Raw genomic sequence first — 18,067 nt, 5'->3', positions numbered from 1 at the left:
CCCCTCCCTGATAGGATAACGTGGAAGCACGAGACGCAGAGGCGTCCGCCTGCCCCGAGCTGTCAGAGAACCCTAAGGCTGGCTGGGCTGGGAGGAGGAATGAAGGGAGGGGCAGGGAGCGAGGGGGAAAGAGCCCGTCGGGAACCCTGAAGGGTGAATTGGTGCGGCGACTGCGTCTGGGGCGGGGGCGGTGTCCGGAGGCGCATGCGCCTGGGGCGCTCTGCGAAGCACCAACTCTAACTCCGGTCTCGTTTGGCTCACGGGAAGTGGCCTCCCTCTAGTCTCGCTTTTCCGGTGATGGTCGGGAAGAAGTGACTCCAAGGGCCGAGCTGAGGAACCGCGGGGGCCTGCTCCGGGGCCACAGATTGGAACTAAAGGGGCCTTTGAAATCTTCCAGTGCAGCCTCTGCCCCCTCGTCACAGATTAGGAAACTGAGGCAACAAGGGGGCAGAGACGCTAAACGCACAATGAGCACGTGTGCCGGTGGCGTGGGAAGGGGGGGGGCGGGGAGATGGGAGGCTGCCCTCCTTTGGTTTTCGTCGGGTCCTTCTGGGCGGGGTTGTCCGGAGACACAACTACGGAACCCAAGAGTAACCGGAAGTCGGAGCACTTGACGGAGGTGGGAGAGGGAGGGTAAGATGTTCTGCAAAGTAACGTGATTTGATGGAAGTTTGAGGGAGAAAGAAGGGAGGGAGGAGAAGGAGCACGTACGTGAGCTGATGCAAGTCAGAAAGAGCTGAAAAGAAATGCAAGCAACCCTTGACAGGGAACCTGTCCTGGGCAGACCAGGAAAAAAGACTGGTCTAGATGGATGCCCTTGAGGGAAAAGCTTGCGGGTTGACCGGAATGTAGTCCAAGCTATTTACGAGTAAAGCTCTTGTGGAATCAGACACCCGCCCCCCAAGAAAAAAGGCCGTGCATCCTTAGTAACCAGGGCAACCGTGAAAAGAGTAAGGTGGGGGGCAGTAGGAAGTGAAACTGGGAACGAATATAAATGTCGGCATGTAGCTGATTCCAGTAATAAAAGTGACTGCAGTATGTTTGTACTGATATTTCTCATACCTGTAATTAAATCCTACCTCTGTCAGATACTGCTTAGCACGTGCAATGCTTAGCACTGTTCCTGGCACAGTGTAGGCACTTAAATAAATGTTATTCAGTTGAATTGGCTGTGTAACCCTGAGCTTCACCTCTAGGACTAAGTTGCAAAGAAGGTACCGACCTCCCTTGGTGGAGTTTTCTCACTGGGGAGTGCATTTGCAAGCAAAATCACAGATCTTATCCATATCCCCTAAATCAAATAGTTTTGTTTATTAACCAGTCAGCTCACAGCTTGTGTTTTCTTGAAGATGATAATATATATAATTGCTGTACCGACATCTCATCCTCACTACAGGTAACATACCCAGCATCACATAGTTAGCAAATTGCCTGAGGCCGGATCTGAACTCTGATCTTCCTGACTCCAGGCTGAGTGCTCTATACTCAGTCCCTCTAGCTGCACCAGATGTAGCTGCCCCACTCTTTAAAAAAAAAAAAGTTAAAAAAATCCTTGGTTACGTTGTTGTGGTTGTGTCGTTTGTCCTTTGTTCCTGAAGAGGACCATGACATTGGGGAAGTGATGTCATGACTTGCAGTGAATTGGATTTAAGTGAAGCAGGACTGTACAAAGTCACTGGCCTCACTTTCCTCCAGCGCCAGTGGGAAGATAGAAATCTGGTTGACTGGATACAGTAGGAGACCTTGGCCTTTTTAAAGCTAAGATCTTTCCCGGGTCTCAGTTGCCTAAGGCAACATCTATTCCGTGATTGAGGCTATGTAAGAAATAAAGCAAAGTATGGCCTCTTTTACTTGGTCAAAAATAAAAATAAATAAATGGGGGTGGAGGGTGGAGGAGGGACCCTCATGGTTTCTAACCAAAATAGAAACAATTACTATTTACATCCACTCTGAGCCATCCAGAGGCCAAACAGTGGCCAAATGAGACTTGGGTTGGGACCTGTTGTTGGTTAATCAATGAGAACCATAGTTATTTGGGTTTAAGGAGTGGTCCTTAAAAGAAATCTAGCCATTACACTTCTAAGACATGAGGTTTCAGAAATCAAGCTTATATTCCTTTAGGTAAAGTGTCCATGGGTAACAATGATTCCCTATATGAAGAATGGTAGAGATGGACAAAGGAGAGGAAAGGAGCTTGGATTTGACACACCGGAGTCATTAATGGTGTTAGAAAGTTAAAAGTATCCAAATGCTAGAAAACCTTCTGTTTTAGAATATTGAACCCATTTGATTTAAACAGATTCCACAAGCTATATAAGTGGACAGAGAAGTGGCAGATGAACTTAAGGGTGAGCCAAGTATAAGGTAATGAAGACAACCCAATGTAATGGTATGGCCCAAAGATCAAGAAAATAATAGAATTTGTTATGAAGTGTTTTGGAACTAAAACAGAAAATGTTACTTTAAGCTTCTGTATTGCTTACTGCAGTTGTGTCATTTAAAAAGATGTAATGAAGTTGAAAGTCTAAGGAAGGAAACCTGAAATGATCAATTTAAGTTTTGAATTATTAGAGTCTTAAGTAAGGGCTCTTCTGTTGGGAATAAAAGTATAGCATATGGAAGTCTGGATAAGGTGAAATTTATTTACCAAATACTGGAATACTGGAACAGAAAACTTGCTAAAGTTTTAGTAAGCCAGACAATTTTTCAGCCTTGGGGTTAAAGTCATTAATGTCTTTTGATTTATGTTTAGCAGTCAGTAAATAATGGAAGTTTATGGACTCTTATTTTTCATTTGTTCTCATTTCTGTACCTGAATTCTTATCCTCATCCATTGAAATTAAACATATAAAATATACGGGGACAAGTAAAAGGAAATCAGGACAAATCAATATCCGTGGGTTTTAGATAAAGTTTAAGAATGGCACATCTCTGCATTTGAAAATTCTACTTCATGGCTTTGACCTCAACTTTATTTCAACACATGTGACTTAACTTATCACAAAACAAATACCTACCACGGAAAACAATTTCCTGGCATTAGAACTATTTACAAAAAGTAATATTTCCAAGTGACCTTCATCGCATGCTCACCTCATATGCACACCTGTTGTGCTCTAGGTAGTCATAGTCCTTATTTATTTCCCAACTCTGAATACTACTTTATACCCCCAGGTAATAGCTATGTAAGACTTACTATTCAAATAAGTGTTGCAGTATTAACAGATATTAAAGAAGGGTATAAATAAAGTCAGGATTGATGTATTAGTAATGGACTATTAAAGCAAACTAGTCATTTTAGGAGGCAAGTCCTATGTGAACAGTGGTGCAGTATAGCATTTCATATATTCTCACATAATTTGGGAGGAACCTCTGCAGCCAGGAACAGTAGAAGGGAGGGGCATTTGTCCAACCCACACCCAAAGAGTAATCTCTACCATAACATCTGACAGACAGGTGGTGCCCTAGCCCTGACCTTCAGTGTAGGGGAACACACTGACTCCTGAGGCTGTCCGTTCCACTTTTGGAGAACTTTAACTTGGAGGAAGATTTTTGTCTGGCATTGTTTAAATTTGCCTCTTTGTGACTGCTACCCATTACTCCTAGTTCTGCCCTCTAGGGCTGAGTATGACAAAGTTAATCCCTTTTCCCCATGAACCCTTCAAATACTGGAAGGTAGAAGTTTCTTCTCCAAACTCAACAACTCCTGTTCCTTCAATGAGTCCTCAGGTGGCACAGACTTGAGGCCCTTTCCCATCATAGTCATCCTCCTCTGGACCCTCCCCAGCTTTCCAAAGTACTTCCCAAAATGTGGCATTCCAAACTGACCACAGTATTTCTAGTGTAATTTCACCATGGCAGAGCACAGAGGGGCTATCACCTCATTTTTAGATGCTGTCCTTCTAGTAGTGCAGCCCCAAACTGACACAACACCCAAGACCAAACATACATATCTACAGTCAACTAAAAACACCAAAACTTTCTAGACAAATTCCTGTCTCATCTTACCTCACCTATCTTGTAAAATTGATTTTTAGAACCCAAGTGGAGGACTCCATTTTATTCCTTTAATACTAATCTTATTTTCTGATCAAGGTTAAATCAAGACCCTCCCAGCCATCATCTGCAGATTGATCAAATGTGCCATCTTTATCCAAGTGATTGATAAAAAGGCCAAACCTCAATTTCCAGGGTGCTCCATTAGAAGTTCCTAGTTTACATGGAATCAATAAATGCTACTCTTAGTCCATCTATTTTAGTAGTTCCTCGATCCATTATACATTCATCTAGCGCACATCTTTCCATTGTTTCCATAAAAAAGGAAATACTTTATCAAATGCTTTTTCTCAAATTTAGGTAAACTACAGTCTATCTGCAGCATTCCCCTTATTTGCCAGTTTATTAACCCTGCCAAAAAGAGGAATAAAGCTATTCTAGCATTAGATGTTCTTTATGGAGCCATGCTCACTAATTACAATCACCAGTTTCTTTAGACATTTACTTTCTCTTTAATAATTGACTTTAGAATTAAAGAAATCGAGATGAAGCTCCTTCACCCATATTTCTCAGGCTCTGTGCTCTAACCTTTTTTTTTTGAAAATTGGGACAGCACTTGAACTTTTCCAAACTTGTATCTTTCCTGTTCTTAATTCTCATTCAAATATCAGTGACAATGGCCCATCAGTCACATCTCCCAGTACTTTCAGTAGCCAAAGATATTGTTCATTTGGGCCAGGTGATGAATTAATCAAAGACAGCAACTAGATAGCTCTCTTGACTAATTCCCCATTAGCCATTTGTGTCCTCTCTACTGAAACGGTCATTTCCAGTGGCCAAGAAAACAAAAGCAAAATAAGGGAGGAACTCTGCCATCTGTTATGTTGTCCCTAAGCAGCAGTCTTATACCTGGCTCCTCCTCTTTTCCCCAACCAGAAAAAACAAACAAACAAAAACCCCATGACACTTTGTTGTTCTTTCCAGTCCCAGTTCATATTAATCCTGTTACGGGCACTCTGATCCTTCTTCTGTATGTGCATGTTTAGAACCTGAGTTGCTCGGTGAGCTCCCGGTGCACCCCCATTGAGATTCCTTAATAACCATTTATTCATAATTTCATTCTTGAGAGCTTCCTATCCCTTCTGTGCTGTTAGCTCCTATAGTAAATCAATAACCATTCATTAATCTCCTAGTGTGCCAGGAATTGGGGTAGGTGTTGGGGATAGAAAAGCAAAAATGAAACATTCCTTGTCTCAAGTTTTCATTCTGTTGGAAGAGACAGTATATACAGAAGAAGAATATACAGAGGACAAGCTAGTTTGGGGAGCAAGGGCACTAGCTAGAGGAATCAAAAAAAGCTTTACTTAGAGGGTGGCACTTGACAAGTCTTGAAGGAGGCAAGAGATTCTGTGAAGCAGAGAGGAGGAGCAGGAAGTGTATTTTTGGCCTCAGATGGCAAATGCAAAGGTAGAGAGGGAAGAAGACATCTTGTGAGAAACAAGCAGGAAGGCCAGTTTCTTTGTACTGCAGAGAACTGAAAAGAGGAATAATGTATAATGAGGTTGGTAAAGTAGGTTGGCAACAGTTTGTAAAAGGGTTTCAAAAGCCAAGCAGGAATTTCTATTTTATCCTAACAGCAATATGAAGTTACTGGAGTTTACTAGGGGAGCAAAATGGTCCAACCTTTGCCAAAGAAAGATCACTTTGGAAGCTGTGTGAAGGATAAATTAGCGTAGGGAAGAAATTTTAGGCAGGAAGGCCAAATCAGGAGGCCCTTGCAATAGTCCATCCACAGGAGAGGTGTTGAGGGCCTAAACTCGGGTAGTAACTGTATGATGAGGAGTTGAATGTTAGAGATATTATGGAAGTAAAACTGACAAGATTTGGTGACTGAGTGAATATGTGGGGTGCAGGAGCCAAAGATTACACCAAGTTATGAACACAGAAGACTTAAAGGAAGAGGAAACTTTGGGTAGAAAAGATCACAAGTTTTGCTTTAGAAGATTTTTGAGTTTGAGATAGCCATGGGCCTCATTTTCCTCATCTGTGAAATGGAGATAATAACCAGTACCTACCTCAGGGTTGTTGTGAAGTTCAAATAAGGTAGTTATTGTAAAGAACTTAATAGTGCTTGGTACATAGTAAGCTGAATAAAATAAATGTCAACCACTATTATTGCTATTATTGTTGCTGTTGAGTCATTTTCAGCCATGTCCAGCTCTTCATTTTTCTAGGCAAAGATACTGGAGTGGTTTGCCATTTCCTTCTCCACCTCATTTCACAGATGAGGAAACTGAAGCAAATAGGGTTAAGTGACTTGCCCAGGGTGACACAGCTAGGAAGTGTCTGAAGATGGATTTAAACTCAGGAAGATGAGTCTTCCTAATTCTAAGCCCAGCACTCTATCCACTTTTCCACCTAGCTGGACAAACTGGATAAAGATGGGAGGTCTTGATTTTGGAATTACCAACCCCTAAAAAGCTTTATCCAAACCATATGTTAGATTTTTTAAAAAAAGTTAAATCGCACAGGACCAATCACAGATTTCTGAGGATACTTCACTGACATCTTTCTTCCAAGTGGATATCTAATTATTAATGAAAACTCTTTGGGTCCAACATTCAACCAGTTCTGAATCTACCTAATTATACTGTAGTCTAGGCCACATCTCTCCATCTTCACAAGAATAATATGAAGGACTATCAGGTACTTTATAACAGTCTAGTAATGTGTAGCATTTCCCTAATTTACTTAACATATCAAAAAAAAGTCTGATTTGACTTATTCTTGTTGCCATCTCTTTGTGATCTCTGCTTTTTTTTTAATTTTTCCTAAGCATGTCTTAAATAATACATCCCAAAAATGTTGCTCAGAATCAAATCATAGCTCACTGTGCTACAGTTTACAGAACCCATTTCCTTCTCTTTGAAGCTTATCACATTATCTGCAATATCTCATGACAATATCTCCAATCTTTCAGTACCTTTCTTGTTCTCTCTGAACTTTCAAAAATCACTGACAGTAATTCAACAGTTCCATTTACTAGTTTCCCAAGTACCAATGTCATTTTTCTGGACTCTTATGACTTGAACTCCTCTGGTCAGATAGCTTTTCTCTTTCCTTACTTAACATGTATCTCAAATCCCTATTAGCCATTTTTGTTTTGCACTTTCTAGTTCAGAGATCATTCTTGAACAATAACCACAAAATCACAGAATTTCAGTGTTAGAAGGGATCAGATCAGCCATCTGCTTCAACTCATATCCACTATAACAGGCCAACAAGTGTTCATCCAGCATTTGCTTGAAGACCTTCTCTGGGAAAGAAACTACCACCTTAGGAGGCAGTCAATGCCCATTTTGGGTAGTTCTAAGTGTTAGGAAGCTTTTCTTTACATAAAAGTCTAAATTTGTCTCATTGCAACTTACACTCAATGTTCCTAACATCATCCTCTACAAGAAAATAGAAAAAAATCCTCTTCCACTAAAAAATGTCTTCAGATATTAGGAACTAGCCATCATTTACTCAGGGCAGCTAGGTGGTGTAGTGGATAGGGCACTGGTTCTGGCATCAGGAAGAACTGAATTCAAATCTAGCCTCAACACTTACTATCTGTGTGACCCTGGGCCAATCACTTTACCCCATTTGCCTCAGTTTCCTCATCTGTAAAATGATCTAGAGAAGGAAATGGCAAACCCCTCCAGAATATTTTCCAAAAAAACACCACATGGAGTCACAAAGAGTAAGACACAACTGAAACGAATGAACAACAGTTGTTTCCTCCCTGCCCAGTATTCTGATCTCCATTTCCTTCAACTGATCCTCATGTTTCATGAGTGACGTCAAGTACACATTAATTAAATCAGACACTGTGATAACTGCTGGACTAGGGATTTCACCATCTTACTTTTCCTCCTCTGGATACTCTCCTGGAGATGTCTTTCTAAGTGGATATCGAACCATCAACAACTATTCTTTGGGTTACAGCCATTTAACCAGTTCCAAATCCACCTGATTTATGCATTATTATCTTGCCCACATTGTTCCACCTTTTCCATTAGAAGAGCAAGAGAGTTTTAAAATGCTTTGCTGAAAGGTAGGCAAACAGCATCTACAACATTTTTCTAATCTACTCATTTGCAAACCCTTCTAGAAGAGAAAATGAGGTTAGTCTGGCATGACGTTCTCAACAAAGTCACCCTAGCTTTTGTGAACACAACTTCCTGAACTGAATGTTCACTATCTCTTTAAATATGCACTTTAGAACTTTGATAGGAATCAAAGTAAAGTTCCCTCGCCTTCAATTGTTTGCTCTTTCCATTTTTTCCTTTTAAAAAAAATGGTATATTTTCCCTTTTCCAGCCCAGTGACACTTCTCCCATTCTCTACAGTCCCTCAAATTTCACTTAGAGAAGGCTCAGCAATCACATCTACCAATTCATTCAGTTACTGAAAATCTATTTCATCATGGTAACTTGAATTCATCAAAAGCATAAGTGCTTGTTTGCTTGTTAACCGCTGATTCTTCTTCAAACTGGAACCTCAGTTGAATAATTCACTTCTTGAGAGTTGGTACTTAAAATCTCTCAGAAATTTTCTCAGGATATTCTCTCCACAAAATAAGAGTTAAACTAAATTCTCTCAGAAAGTCTCCTAAGACTCAGTCAAATAAAACAGTTTAACTTCCAAATCTCCTCAGAAAGGAAGTTCTCTTAATCTTCCCTCCTTAGCCATAATAGCTAACCATCAGTTTTTGAGATTTTATAGCTTCTCTCATAAAAGTACCATAACAATAACCAAAGTCTCTGTGATAGGACTGTTTACACTAGAATTACACAGGTAGACCATATGCCTGATCATCCTGAAGGAGCTGATCATCCTGTATACTAATTTCTCAGGAATTCTTTCAGCACAGCGATTGTGAAAGGTACCCAGAACTGATCCCCAATGCTTAATGGTTCCTAAGGGATTCAGTAGTATCAGCTTCCCATGTATACACTGTTGTAATTCCTCACTGCATACTGGCATGGCAGTCTCTTACTTGCTCATGTTATTAGCCACATGAGGTTGGTATAAGGAAAAAACTGGGACAGAAGTTGCAGTTTGTACAAAAGCACATGTTTTGGAGATTCAAACCAATTTGACCAAAACTTATTATTTGCTTTCTATGCCATGAGCATTGTACTAAGCTTCTGGGGCTACAAAGACAAAAAACAAATAGTCCTTGCCCTCAAGAACTTTATTTTTATATTATTGGGGCAAAATGAATCATTAAACGAACCAATGATTGAACTGTGTTATTGTAATAGAATATTTCAGCAGACAGTAGGGTAAACTAATCATCTTCATGATAAGAAGTATGGCAATTTGAGGTATTGCGCAAAGACTCCACTGAAATTTTCCTTCCATCCATCAGACCAGGGAAAAGTGGACCTTTAGCTAAAGGACTATGAATAGTGCAATTCAAAAATGACAGAGGAACTGAGGACCCTGATTAGAGATTATGTGAGAGGGGAAAGAGTGAAACTAGAAATTTTCTTTCAGAAATTGACAAGTAACTTTGGTGGTGATTGAAAGTTCAACACAAGAGAAACTGAACCATCTTGGTCTAGGTGACTACCAACACCAAGATGGTAATTTATCCCTAGGATGGGAGCAGATTTGTTATAAGGTCCAGCTTACTGCCACTCAGGGTTGAAGAGGACTTAGGAGAGGTGGCAATAAACCTGGTGGCTTCTCCATAGAATGTTTGGATTGGGTATGCACATCACAAAACTATGCATACAAATAGATTTGATATCATATTCATAACCACCAGAATTCCCCTGAAAACCACGTGTAATGCTTTGAAAAGACCCATATAAACTATGGGTTGCCTAAAGATGCCGGTTGAATCTCACCAAGAAAAATATGCAGGCTTAAGCAAAGGTACAGGAATATACTGGAGACTGATCTTCTTCTGGTGCAGTACTGTACCTGTTTGGAGTATCTGCCAGTAATAGGGATGAAATGTCAATACCAGGTGGTCCTCAGTACTGGCATTTCATCTTTATTGCTGGCAGATTAATCTAGAAAGCCTGGTTCAGATTGCAGAGCTAAAAAGCTTGTGGTCTAGAAGAAGATCATTCAGGAGGAAGCCCATCCAAGGAATACTCAAATTCTGTTTTTCTCAATGATTGTTCCACCCATAGATTATGGTTCCTCTACTGAAAGTAGTAAGGAAGTTGAAGCGACCTTTTGATCTGATGTTGGTTAAGCTGCCAGATCATCTGAAAGTCCTCTTATGGTTGGTGTTGTCAAAAGAAGCCCTCTTCAAATGTAGCTTCAACTGTGAGTAGTTCCTTTTTTCATTTCTTTTGCTTTTAGAAGTAAGCACAGGATTAAGGCATAGAGTAAAACAATGCAGCCTTTGAAAAGATGGTGTCCATGGTAATAATGATGGATGATCTATTTCCGTGACAAATTGTTTCTATGAGTCTGGGGAAAAAAAGATGGGACCAAAATAATCTTGTTCCTAAGATTGTGGCATGTACTCTCTATTTTTTGTTGTTACCACAATCAGAAAGGCTGGACAACTAATCTATGGGCAAGGAAGGAAATGACCTTTACCGACCACCCTGACATAGGTATCAACCTTCCTATAAGTTTGCCTGTAGGCAGCCTATAAAAATAGACCAAGCCCAGACTCCTAAGTCAGTGTTTATCCACTGACCTGCATATTACAAAACTAACTGTGTTTTCAGCAGGATAAACAAAAGAATTAGAACTATTCAAATAATAATGATAGATTCAATATAATTAGCAATAGATATCATTAGCAATTAATTAATATAAAATTATTAGAAGCTTACTCAAGTCTACTCCAATTCTACCATTCTTTTCTTGCCTGTGTGATCCCTGCCTACTTGTGTAATATTTGATCTTACTAATGAATATCTTAAGAAAACAGATTTTCTTAGAATTTTAGCTGTCACAACACAATTAGAAAACACATTTATTATGTTCTATGTACTTGGTGCTGGGGATACAAAAAAATCCAAAAGGAATTTGTGTTCTCCTATATGTATACACAAATAAGCATATGTAACATTATATACAAAATAAATACAAAGTAATTTCTGGGTTGGGGAAAATAATGACTTGGAGCATAGGTTTCAGGTAATGTGGATGGTAAGGAAATGAGTCAGAAAAGACTTCCTAAAGGAGATGGAGCCTCAGCTGTGCTTTGTAGGAAGTTAAAGATTCTTTTTAAGTGAGGGGAGCAGGAACTGTATTATTCCAACATAGAGACAGCCTATGCAAAGTCATGGCAACAGGAGTTGGAATACTATATACAAGGAAGAGCATAATTGTATAGTTGTGAGATTATTTCTATGTCAAAATAAAGCACACGTGAAAGAGAGCAGAGTCAAGTGAATTAGAGTATAGCTAAATATAGTTTTATGATTATTAGCAGTTCAGTGACGAGTTCATTGCCCCAAAGGGCAATTCTGTGATCTGATGTCTCAGAAGCTTCCTGATTATCTATTATATGAAGATTTATTCATTTATTAATAAGAATAATGGAAAAGTAATTGAGCATGAAGGTTTTTTTTTAATCTATGGGGTACTCCTGATGAGGAGACCCCATCCACTGATGCAGATCCATAAGTTATCTGTATTTAATACTCTTAGAGATTTGCTTGGGGCAACTAGGTTGAAGTTAAACTGACTTGTCTAGGCTCACATACTAGGAAGCATTAGAGGTGGGTTTTGAACTCACATAATTTTCTCTAAACCCAAGGTTTAGAAGATCCATGCATATTAAGTAATTTGTCTAGATGCTGTGAAAATGCATTTTTTTAAATTATACGATATCTTTCCTTATCAAAGATTTCTTTCCAATTTTTAAAATTCCTAAAACAACCAAAAAAGTACCAGAATTGAGATCCAGTACAGATCTATTTAGTCTTTTAAAAGTAAGTATTAAGGAATATGGAAATGAACAAACTTCTACTAAGTGGTTTTTGAAGGATCAGGACATTTAAAAATACATATTTATTGCCACCAGGGGTCACTAAAGGCCAAAAGAAAATATAGCATCATTAAATTATAATTAAGAGAAATGGTCAAAAGAAAATGCTTGTAAATTGGAGTGAAGGTGACTGACAATCAGTAATTTTTATACTTCAGACCGGTTAGTGCTTTGATTTCTAAACCATCCAGTTCCAGGAGTTCAGAAATTGGTAGCCCTCTAGTTCCTCAGAACCCCAAGTTCTTGTATCAGTTATCTTCTGCATCATATATTTGCTATGATCATTCAGTTCAAACCACTCATTTTGCAGATTAGGAAACTGAGGCCCAGAGCGGAGAAATTACTTAGCCAATATTATAAAACATGTTAATGGTGAAATAGGGATTAGAAGCCCATCCTCACAGATTAACACATTTTCTGAAACAATGTGCTGCCTACCTACTACATATCTTTAGCATTGATTTGAACTCTAATGAGGCAATAATCTGGCCAAAAAGAAAATTAGCAAGGTAGTGGACCACAAAGAAGCCATTCTATTTAAGAATATTTTTAATGAACTCCTACCTAAGGTTAAGAGAAGAATATGTGAAAAATACACTTTTTCTGTATTTGTGATTTTATTGGTATAGGGACTACTTTATGGGGAACTAATGCATATTGGCACAGGCTCTATAATTTATACTTTTGGAGAATTACCTGGGACACTAAAAAGTGATGCTAATTGCCCAGGATCATACAGCCAGTGGGTGTCAGAGGTGGGTCTTGAAAACAGGTCTTCCTTATCAGAGAACCTAACTCAGAATCCACTATGTCATGCTGACTATCAAGATGCGCATAGTAAAGCAAAATTACCACCCCCACCAAATACATAAAACTGAGTAGGTGGGAAAGAAAAACCTTTTCTCTAATAACTATTCATCAATATCAATAAAATTCTTGTGTTAGTATAGTCTGAGGATTATAGCCTCTGGTTTACTCATGAGAATTCTAGAATCCAAGAGTTAGAAGGAATGTTATATGTGGTCCAACCAGGGGTATGTTGCTAAATGTTTAACAACCAAATCTCTGAAAAACAAAGCACTTTTAAGCTGCATTATTAACTTGGTAAAAAACCTCACAGCCTCTAGAATTTTCAAGCTATCTTGTCTAGAAAATAAAGCTGACCTCTTGAAAACAATTACGCATGCAGTTTCATTTTCCTGAAGTATAGAAAGGCAGAATCACATGAGATGAATCCTTTTTGTATGGCTATATTCACGTAGTTTCTACATTATTTAATAAACCCTTTAATTAGATCAATTTAATGTGAAGCTTCGTCTGTTTCTTGAAATTCTAAATCTAAGCAGCAGATATCCTTTCTAGTATTGTGTTATCTTCAAATTTGATAAATGATAAACTCACCCAGTTTATGCCTATCTCCAAGTTATTGATAAGAATGTTAAATAGTACAGATAACGGGGGGGGGGGGGGGGTTGTGGGCAAAGATACCACATTCCAGCAAAGGAATGTATAACTATGCTAGTTAGGTTTAGGATTTCATGAACAACAAGACTTGGGGCAGCTAGATGGTACAGTGGATAAAGCACCGGCCCTGTATTCAGGAGGACCTGAGTTCAAATCTGGCCTGAGAGACTTGACGCACTTACTAGCTGTGTGACCCTGGGCAAGTCACTTAACCCTCATTGTCCTGCATAAAAAAAAAAATAACAACAAGCCTTACACCAAGTTAACCCAACTACAGAGTTTTTTTTAATAATTTGGAAACAATATGAATGTACTCATACAAGAATGGTAGACCTGGTGTGTGACCCTGACTTTGTGTGACTAAATGAAACAAAGCTGCACATGTAATTGCTCTCACAAGATGAATTTTATCTAAACAATAATTTTCCAACCACTGGATGTCCTGAAGATTCTAGGTCTTCTTTGTACATCTTTCCAAATGGACATAGAACTGACTACTTTTTTGTCCTCAATTATTCAGCCAATTCCAAATCTACCCAAAGCTGTTATCACCGAGTCCATATTTTTTCTCTTTTTTGCAATAATCAAATGAGACTTTATCAAATACTTTGATAAAATCTAGGTAAACTTTATCTATATGTCCATCCCCAGCCTGTCAAGTAAAGCCACTCAAAAGAGAAGATAAAGTTAGCTGTACTGACTTTGTAGTCACTACTTCTGTTTCTAGGTCTTCATTAATCATCTCTTTAATGTTACACTCTAGAATTTTGCACAGAATAAAAGGCAAGCTCACCATCATGGTTTACTATTTTCCTTCTCTTCTCTTTTAGAAAATTAGGCCAGGAATTGTGGTACATGCCTATAGTCCCTGATGCTTGAGAGGCTGAGGCTGGTGAACCACTTGAGATCAGAAGTTCTGAACTGAAGTAAATTAAGTTGATCAGGTACCTGAACTAAGTCCAAAAGCAATATGTGAGCTTCTGAGAGCTACTAGGCTGCCTAAGGAAGGTAAGCTATTCCAGGTCAGAAATGGTGGAGGTCAAACTTACCGCAGCTTGTTGAGTGATGTGTGGCTGCACATTTCTACCTTTGGCAAGATATGAAGACCCTATCTCTCAATAAATAAATAAACAAATAAGTGGGGGTGGGGGGTAGAGGGGCTGGGGATGGAATCAGGATATTGGCCCTTCTCCAATCCTGAGGTGTCTCTCCCATTCTACATGATCCTTCTGGTGGTGGTGGTGGGTTTTTTTAAATTTATGATGGACTTAACATATAAACAAATTTGAACATTTCATTATACCAAGAACCACAAACGAGGATTATTTATGAAATTGTGAACCTCTATTATGTAGTTTATTCATTTTTAAGTGTATGTTACATTGGACACTGTAGTAAAATGACCCTGCTTGTTTGTTTTCTTTTCTGAACTTTTTATTTTCTTCTGTGTATTTTTAATATTTTATTGCTGATATTTTCTTTTTCCTTTATATTTCTTGTAACTCTATCACTATCCCTTCCTACTCCCACTCCCTCACCACCACTATGGAAGCCCTCCCCTGTAGTAGCTTAGTCGAGTAAAATAAATCAACACATTGACCTGTCTGAAAATGTTCATCTAATTCTATATGTCTAGTCTATCACCTCTATTCCAAGAGGTGAAAGTTGTCTTTCACATTCAAACTTCTGAAGTCAGGATTGGTCACAGCAACCGTCAGAGTTCTGAATACTTTCAAAATAATTTTCCTTTACATCACTGTCTTCATCATATAGGTTGTTTTTACTAATTTAATTTTGCATAAGTTCATGCAAGTCCTCCCATATTTCTCTGACTGTCATATTCAGTATTTCTTAAAACAAAATAGTCTTCCATTGCATTTTTATACCACCATTTGTCCAGCCATTCCTCAACTGATGGGCACTCACTTTTTTCTCATTCATTGCTACAACAAAAATACTACTATAAATATTTCTTGTTCCACCGTCTTTGACCTCTTTGAAGTCTATGTCTAGTGGTAGTCAGTGTACCCACCAACTAAGTAATTAATTAATGCACAGTTAAATGATTTTTATTACACAGTTTCAAATTGTTTCCCATAAAAATGATACCATTTCATAGATCGACCAACAGTGCATTAATGTGCCTGTCTTTCCACAACCCCTCCTATAATTACCATTTTCTTCTTTGTTTGATCCTCTTATTTTCCTCCAAAATAGAATTTTTAAAAAATCTTTTTTCTTATCTCTAGTTTTTCTTCCTGGTTTCAACTTATTTTGACCCTTAGCACTCCTGACACTATTCTTGTAAGAGTTTGTCACACTTTTGTATTCATTCTCTATTATTAAACCTTGGTTCCATTTTCTCTACAGGTCTTTTAAAAATTCAAGTTAGTTGCTGAGTCCTCTGTACATTCACAATAGTCTCTTTAGACAACCCCTCATTTTCCTCCTCATCAGAATTGATTTCCTCTTGTGATGACTTTCTCTTTATCCATTGAATTCTACCTACCCTTCTCTGAAAACTTTTAAATCGATTCTTCAAAGTCTAAGTTTCAAAGCAGACTATTCCTGACTTTTCTATTCTTCTCTAACATACCTTCTAATAGGGAATGGTCTTTTGTTTCACTCCCCAGCAATCAGTTCCTTGTTTGTGAAAATCAGATTCAGAATAGAATTTCCCGGTTGAGTCCTTCACCACTTGATGGTAGTATCAGTGGAGCACAAGTTCTGATACCTTCTGTCACACTGGAAAGACTTTAAATATAATCCTAACAACAGACTACATCTGCTTTTTGAGGACCGGCCTTGCTAAGTATTTTAAGACTGGTCACTTTTTTGTGAATTCTTTGTCCCTGGAAACCTAGAAAACAAAGAAAAAAGTACAAAAATGACCCCCTTCTGCATCTGTAGCAAAGATGTTCAAATTGCATAAAAGGAAACAGAGGCTGGTAAGAATCACACAGTTTTGAGACCATCAATGTTAGCTTAGCCATTGGTACTCTAAATGTGAGATCCTGTCTAATGACCAGCTACTGGATATACTATTAGTGGAAGTGAAACTTTGTTCATATTCTCTCTATAAATGAAACCAGAAGACAAGAGCAAGTTGCAGCTAACTGGAAGGATTGCTTACTGATTTCCCTTGAAGAGATCAAGAAGTCGATGTAGCTGTTTATTGTTCATTTAAAAAAAAATCATTTCATGGAAAACTTGGTTATCTCATCTTGTAAAGGTTTCAACAGACATATGGTGACTATTGTGAAGAGAGTGGCAGTTTCTGCAGCCGTATTTGAGGATTTAAAGTTGTGGGTCACCAAAAAGAGCAATTAAGAAGCATCCAATCTTCCTCTGATTGGATGACTCGTCCCAAAACTTCCATATAAGGAAGACACTCAAACTAGCCATGTCTCCTTCTTCTCCAGGCTGAACTCATAACTCTACCAGGTTCCTGAGACAGGTACTTTCACTCCTTTTCCTTTTTGAGCTCCCTTTTATATATTATCTTCCCCTATTAAGATGTAAGCCTCTTATGGACAGGGACTTTTTCTCTTTGTTTATATTTGTATTGACTGCACTTAGCACAGTGCCCAGAACACAGTAAGTGCTTAATAATTAAAAATAAATTGTTGGCTGACTAACTAATATAGAATGTGTGACTTAGTGGTATACTGATAAATATTTAACAACCTGCTTTCCAAAAAAAGGTATACAAGAAATACTTTTGTTTTAATTGCATTATTAACTTTATCTCCATCACTTTCTTAAGCCTAGACCATCAACAAAATAATAAATCAAGGCTTGATTTGTAGCCTTTGATGATTCTGAAGTATAAATGCTTATACTCAAAATTAACAATGAGTCTTCCAAGCCAGTATGAATAGGCTATGGAATTTTACCAATAAATTCTTGCCCAGGAGAAGCTGTGTTGTAGATTTCAGAAAATGAATATGTAGGTCATATAGCAAGAAAGGATAGCTGATGGTCACATTGCTCTTTGGATATCCCCACAACATTAAAAGAGCTAGAGGAAAGCCACATATTAAGAAGGATTTATGAAAGAACATGGGCAGGAGTTGCCAGGATGAGGCATGGATGGGGTGTGAATGGTACCTTTGGAAAAATACCCACTTTGATAAGACAACAGATCCATGGAGGTTCAGAGGAGTTTACTACTGAATACCTTTTAAAGAACATTTTTTATTTAAATGCATTGAGTATTTCAGTAGGGAAAACCTTCCTAATTACTTAGAATGGTTCACCTCCCAGTGATTTCCCAAGAGTTGATTCAATTAGCTTTAGGAGATAATGTAACCAACTCATCAGTCAGATTCCTATTAAACATTTTATTATAAAGTTAATAACCATCCACAAAACTGAACAAACAAAATCATAATTGCCAGAAACTTGGCCACTAACAGATGAATTTTTTATCCACAGGGACCCATGAAGCAGATAAAATATAAAATGGTCTTTGGTCCTTTGTGCTTCTTTTCTGTTTCCACAGTGACATTATTTGAATATAAAAAGGGGAAAGGGTGCTCAGAACATCTAATTTTTAACTTATTACTCTGAATGTGAAAATCTTTCCCAAGA

General features: G+C 38.4%; 1 long non-coding RNA gene across 1 annotated transcript; it reads left to right on the top strand.

Annotated features, from left to right (window-relative positions):
* The first annotated feature begins 91 nt into the window (after nucleotides 1-91).
* On the top strand, nucleotides 92-14,576 carry LOC122750931. The gene is made up of 3 exons (XR_006355762.1): nucleotides 92-633; nucleotides 10,188-10,326; nucleotides 14,305-14,576. It is a non-coding gene; the product is annotated as an uncharacterized LOC122750931 (long non-coding RNA).
* The last annotated feature ends 3,491 nt before the right edge of the window (nucleotides 14,577-18,067 follow it).

The sequence above is a fragment of the Dromiciops gliroides genome, chromosome 3 (assembly GCF_019393635.1).
Source record: "Dromiciops gliroides isolate mDroGli1 chromosome 3, mDroGli1.pri, whole genome shotgun sequence".
NCBI classification, from domain to species: domain Eukaryota; kingdom Metazoa; phylum Chordata; class Mammalia; order Microbiotheria; family Microbiotheriidae; genus Dromiciops; species Dromiciops gliroides.
Note: the sequence above shows the minus strand (reverse complement) of the source record. Positions and strands in the feature narration are given on the sequence as shown.